The following is a 6,261-nucleotide window of genomic DNA, read 5'->3' on the forward strand; positions in this document are numbered from 1 at the left end:
CCCAGGGTCCTATCTCTTTTGAGGTAATCTCTGCCTAGTCAAGTTATCCAGTTCTTTGGTGAGCAAAGGGGGTTCATCCTCCCAAGTCTCATTACCAAATAACTTGTCATTTAGTTTCGTGATTGCTCCAAGGTATTTAGCAACTTGCTCTTCAGTGACATCTTCGTCCTCTTCAGAGGGAGAATACTCATCAGAGCTCATGAATGACAGAAGTAAATCCAATGGAATCGCTATGGTCTCAGTGTGAGCCTCAGATTCCCATGGTTCCTCATTGGGGAACTCATTGGAGGCCAGTGGACGTCCATTGAGGCCTTCCTCAGTGGCGCTCACTACCTCTTTCTCCTCTCCAAGTTCGGCCATGTTGATGGCCTTGCACTCTCCTTTTGGATTCTCTTCTGTATTGCTTGGAAGAGTACTAGGAGGGAGTTCAGTAACTTTCTTACTCAGCTGACCCACTTGTGCCTCCAAGTTTCTAATGGAGGACCTTGTTTCAGTCATGAAACTTTGAGTGGTTTTGATTAGATCAGAGACCATGGTTGCTAAGTCAGAGTGGCTCTGGTTAGAATTCTCTGTCTGTTGCTGAGAAGATGACGGAAAAGGCTTGCCATTGCTAAACCTGTTTCTTCCACCATTATTGTTGTTGAAACCTTGTTGAGGTCTCTGTTGATCCTTCCATGAGAGATTTGGATGATTTCTCCATGAAGGATTATAGGTGTTTCCATAGGGTTCTCCCATGTAATTCACCTCTTCCATTGATGGGTTCTCAGGATCGTAAGCTTTTTCTTCAGATGAAGCATCCTTAGTACTGCCTGGTGCAGCTTGCATTCCAAATAGACTTTGAGAAATCATATTAACTTGCTGAGTCAATATTTTGTTCTGAGTCAGTATGGCATTCAGAGTATCAATCTCAAGAACTCCTTTCTTCTGATTCGTCCCATTGTTCACAGGATTCCTTTCAGAAGTGTACATGAATTGGTTATTTGCAACCATTTCGATGAGTTCTTGAGCTTCTGCAGGCATCTTCTTCAGATGAAGAGATCCTCCAGCAGAGCTATCCAATGACATCTTGGACAGCTCAGACAGACCATCATAGAAGATACCTATGATGCTCCATTCAGAAAGCATGTCAGAAGGACACTTTCTGATCAATTGTTTGTATCTTTCCCAAGCTTCATAGAGGGATTCACCTTCCTTCTGTCTGAAGGTTTGGACTTCCACTCTAAGCTTACTCAATTTTTTGAGGTGGAAAGAACTTTGCCAAGAAGGCATTGACTAGGTTTTCCCAAGAGTTCAGGCTTTCTTTAGGTTGTGAGTCCAACCATATCCTAGCTCTGTCTCTTACAGCAAAAGGGAATAGCATAGGTCTGTAGACCTCAGGGTCAACCCCATTGGTCTTGACAGTGTCACAAATTTGCAAGAATTCAGCTAAAAACTGATGAGGATCTTCCAATGGAAGTCCATGGAACTTGCAATTCTGTTGCATTAGAGAAACTAATTGAGACTTAAGCTCAAAGTTGTTTGCTCCAATGGCAGGGATGGAGATGCTTCTCCCATAGAAGTCGGGAGTAGGTGCAGTAAAGTCACCCAGCACCTTCCTTGCATTGTTAGCATTGTTGTTGTGTTCGGCTGCCATGTCTTCTTCTTTGAAGTTTTCTATTAGGTCCTCTATAGAGAATTTTGCTTTAGCTTCTCTTAGCTTTTGCTTTAAGGTCCTTTCAGGTTCAGGGTCAGCTTCAACAAGAATGCCTTTGTCCTTGCTCCTGCTCATATGAAAGAGAAGAAAACAAGAAAATATGGAATCCTCTATATCACAGTATAGAGATTCCTTGAGGTGTCAGAGGAAAAGAAAAATAGAAGGAAGAGGTAGAAGAATTCGAACTTAGAAAGATAGAGTTTGAATTGTGCATTGAGGAGGAGTGTTAGTCCATAAATAGAAGGATGTGAGAAGAGGGGAAGAAATTTTTGATAATTAAAGTGAATTAATTAAAAGAAATTTTGAAAAAAAAATGTAATTGATTTTCGAAAACTAAGATTGAGAAAGAAATAAAGTGATTTTTGAAAAAGATTTTGAAATTAGAAATTAAAAAGATATAATTGAAAACTATTTTGAAAAAGATGTGATTAAAAAAAAGATATGATTGAAAAGTTATAGTTTTAAAAAAAGATATGATTGAAAAGATATGATTTGAAAAACAATTTAAAAAAGATTTGATTTTTAAAATTAATGACTTGGCTAACAAGAAAAGATATGATTAAAACATTAAACCTTTCTCAACAGAAAAGGCAACATACTTGAAATGTTGAATCAAATCATTAATTGTTAGCAAGTATTTTTAAAAATGGAAAGAAATTGATTTTGAAAATATATGAAAACTTGAAAAAAATCTGAATTAAAAACAAAATCTTCCCTCTAGTGCCATCCTGGCGTTAAATGCCCAAAATGCTACCCTTTTGGGCATTAAACGCTCAGCCAGGTGCCCTGGTTGGCGTTTAAACGCAAGTTTTCCTTCTTCACTGGGCGTTTTGAACGCCCAGCTTTTTCTGTGTAGTTCCTCTGCTGTATGTTCTGAATATTCAATTCTCTGTATTATTAACTTGAAAAGACGCAAATTAAAATTTTTTTTGGAACTTTAATGAACAATCAAAATGCAACTAAAATCAAATAAACAATGCATGCAAGACACCAAACTTAGAAGTTTGTTCACTACTGATACTAACAAATTGAGAATGCATATGAGAAACAAAAAAACACTCAAGACAAGAGAATTTAAAGATCAGAGCAAGGAAATCATCAAGAACAACTTGAAGATCAATGAAGACACATGAATGAATTCAAAAAATGCAAGAAAAACAGAAACATGCAATTGACACCAAACTTAAAATGAGACACTAGACTCAAACAAGAAATATTTTTGGTTTTATGAATTTTGTAAATTTTTTTGGTTTTTTCGAAAATTATATGGAAAAGAAAATAAAGAGATTCAAAATTTTTAATAAGAATTCCAGGAATCATGCAATGTTAGTCTAAAGCTTCAGTCTAAAGAAATTAGACATGGCTAGCCAAGCTTCAGCAGGACATTGCATTCAAGAGCTAAATTGATGAGAATCAATCAGCTTTGGTGATGATGAAAACATCACCTTGAAACACTAAAATTCATTCTTAAAAATTCTGAAAAATACCTAATCCAAGCAACAAGATGAACCGTCAGTTGTCCAAACTCAAACAATCCCCAGCAACGGTGCCAAAAACTTGGTGCACGAAATTGTGATCATCAATGGTGCCATCAACATGGTACGCTCAATTGCAATCTCAACTCTTTATCACAACTTCACACAACTAACCAGCAAGTGCACTGGGTCGTCCAAGTAATAAACCTTACGCGAGTAAGGGTCGATCCTACGGAGATTGTTGGTATGAAGAAAGCTATGGTCATCTTGTAAATCTCAGTCAGGCATATTCAAATGGTTATAGATGATTTATGAATAAAGCATAAAATAAAGGTAGAGATACTTATGTAATTCATTGGTGAGAATTTCAGATAAGCGTATGGAGATACTTTGTCCCTTCCGTCTCTCTGCTTTCCTACTCTCTTCATCCAATCCTTCTTACTCTCAGTGAAAATGTTCAACGCGCTCTGTTACAGCACGGCTATTCAATTGTTGGTTCTCGATCATGTCGGAATAGAATCCATTGATTCTTTTGCGTCTGTCACTAACGCCCCACAATCGCGACTTTGAAGCTCGTCACAGTCATTCAATCCTCGAATCCTACTCAGAATACCACAAACAAGGTTTAGACCTCGAATCCTAGCTTATACCACGAAGATTTCAGTTAAGAAATCCAAGAGATATCCACTCAATCTAAGGTAGAACGGAGGTGGTTGTCAGGCACATGTTCATAGGTGAAAATGATGATGAGTGTCACGGATCATCACATTCATCAAGTTGAGGAACAAGTGATACCTTAGCACAAGAATAAGCTGAATTGAATAGAAGAACAATAGTAATTGCATTAATACTCGAGGTACAGCAGAGCTCCACACCTTAATCTATGGTGTGTAGAAACTCCACCGTTGAAAATACATAAGAACAAGGTCTAGGCATGGCCGAATGGCCAACCTCCCATAATCTAAGAACTATACGTCCAAAGATGATCCTAAGATCTAAAGTGATCAAAAGATGTCCAATACAATAGCAAAAGGTCCTATTTGTAGAGAATTAGTAGCCTAGGGTTTACAAAGATGAGTAAATGACATAAAAATCCACTTCCGGGCCCACTTGGTGTGTGCTTGGGCTGAGCATTGAAGCATTTTCGTGTAGAGACTTTTCTTGGTGTTAAACACCAGCTTTTGTGCCAGTTTGGGCGTTTAACTCCTATTCTTGTGCCAGTTCCGGCGTTTTACGCCAGAATTCTTGAGCTGACTTGAAACGCCTGTTTGGGCCATCAAATCTTGAGCAAATTATAAACTATTATATATTGCTGGAAAGCCCAGGATGTCTACTTTCTAACGCAATTAAGATCGCGCCAATTGGGCTTCTGTAGCTCTAGAAAATCCACTTCGAGTGCAGGGAGGTCAGAATCCAATAGCATCTGCAGTCCTTTTCAGCCTCTGAATCAGATTTTTGCTCAGGTCCCTCAATTTCAGCCAGAAAATACCTGAAATCACAGAAAAACACACAAACTCATAGTAAAGTCCAGAAAAGTAAATTTTAAATAAAAACTAATAAAAATATAATAAAAACTAACTAAAACATACTAAAAACAATGCCAAAAAGCGTATAAATTATCCGCTCATCATGTTTCTCCATCTTGTTGTCTGAAAGTTTGCACCTCAGCTCTCAGCCTATTGATTCTTTATGGAGGGTAAAATCTTGCAAGGAATCTGTTCACGACCTCCTCCCATGTAGTTAGGCTATCCTTGGAGAATGCTTCCAACCACTTTGCCGCCTAATCTCTGAGTGAGAAAGGAAACAAGAGTAGTTTGTAGATGTCAGGGTATACCCCGTTGGACTTTACAGTATCACATATCCTCAAGAATGTGTTGAGATGTTGATTAGGATCTTCTTGGGCACTTCCTCCATATGAGCAATTATTCTGAACAAGTGTGATGAGTTGAGGCTTCAACTTAAAGTTATTGGCATAAATTGTTGGCTTTAGGATGCTGTTGCCACAATTTCCTGGGTTTGGGTTAATGTAGGAGCCTAAGACTCTCCTTTCTTGCCCATCATGATTGACTGGGCCTCCTCTGGCATGGTTATGAACTTCTTCCTCATGTTGATTCTCCATATTCTCCTCCATGTTTGTTTCAAAATACTCTTCCTCTTCCTCAGCACCAACGACTCTCTTCCCTCTTGCTTCCCTCCTTAATCTAAGGAAGGTCCTCTTAGGTTCAGAATCAAAGGAAGTTGAAGCCCCGCTTCTCCTACCTGTCATACAACCAATCAAGGCAAAAAAATCAGAAAGAAAATGGATGAAGAAATTACTTGTGTTAGAGTAGTTGTTAGTGTGAGTGGTGCAATTGATCGTACAGTTAGAAGAGTGAAAATATGGATAATCAAGGAAGAAGGAAATAGAGCTCAAAATAAAATAAAAAATGCTAAATAAAAGAAATTAAAATAACAAGGAATTTAAATTGCTTAATCTAGCTCTCCAATCAATTTAATCACTGTCAAATTTAAGCCAATCCCCAGCAATGGCGCCATAAAACTTGATGACCAGATTCACTACCCATTTCAAAATTTAGTGAATTAGTTCTTTTGGCAAGCGCACCAAAATTATCGCCAAGTAATAACCAACAGTGGAGTGGGATCGTATCCACAGAGATTGGCAAATCCAAGTAGTTTTAATTGATTGATGAATTAGTCAAGCAGATCAATAAGATTGTGAAGTGTAGAATTGTAAATGAGGACATAGATGTAAATGACTAGAATATAAAGAAAAGCAATAAAGTGCAGAAATGGAAATTGCAGAATGTAAAGTGCTGAATCATAAATGACTTGAATGTAAAAGGGAGTGGGGAATTGCTGAATGTAAAAATTAAGCTGTAAAGAAATGGATAGATAAGAATGGGAAAATTCATTGAGATTGGGAGATGTTGTCTCTTTGGATCAAATCTAGCTTATATCTTCTTCAATCATGCAACTCATTGACCTCTTGGAAATTATGATTGATTGAGCCCCAATCCCTTGGTAACTCAATCTCTCAGATCTTGATCAATAGCCAATTCCTTGGTCTAATTGCTCATGAAGAGAGATATGCTT

General features: G+C 37.8%; 1 non-coding gene across 1 annotated transcript; it reads left to right on the forward strand.

Annotated features, from left to right (window-relative positions):
* The first annotated feature begins 1,119 nt into the window (after positions 1-1,119).
* On the forward strand, positions 1,120-1,227 carry LOC112711680 (small nucleolar RNA R71). Its single transcript, XR_003157572.1, has one exon. It is a non-coding gene; the product is annotated as a small nucleolar RNA R71 (small nucleolar RNA).
* The last annotated feature ends 5,034 nt before the right edge of the window (positions 1,228-6,261 follow it).

The sequence above is a fragment of the Arachis hypogaea genome, chromosome 1 (genome assembly GCF_003086295.3).
Source record: "Arachis hypogaea cultivar Tifrunner chromosome 1, arahy.Tifrunner.gnm2.J5K5, whole genome shotgun sequence".
Classification (NCBI taxonomy): Eukaryota; Viridiplantae; Streptophyta; class Magnoliopsida; order Fabales; family Fabaceae; genus Arachis; species Arachis hypogaea.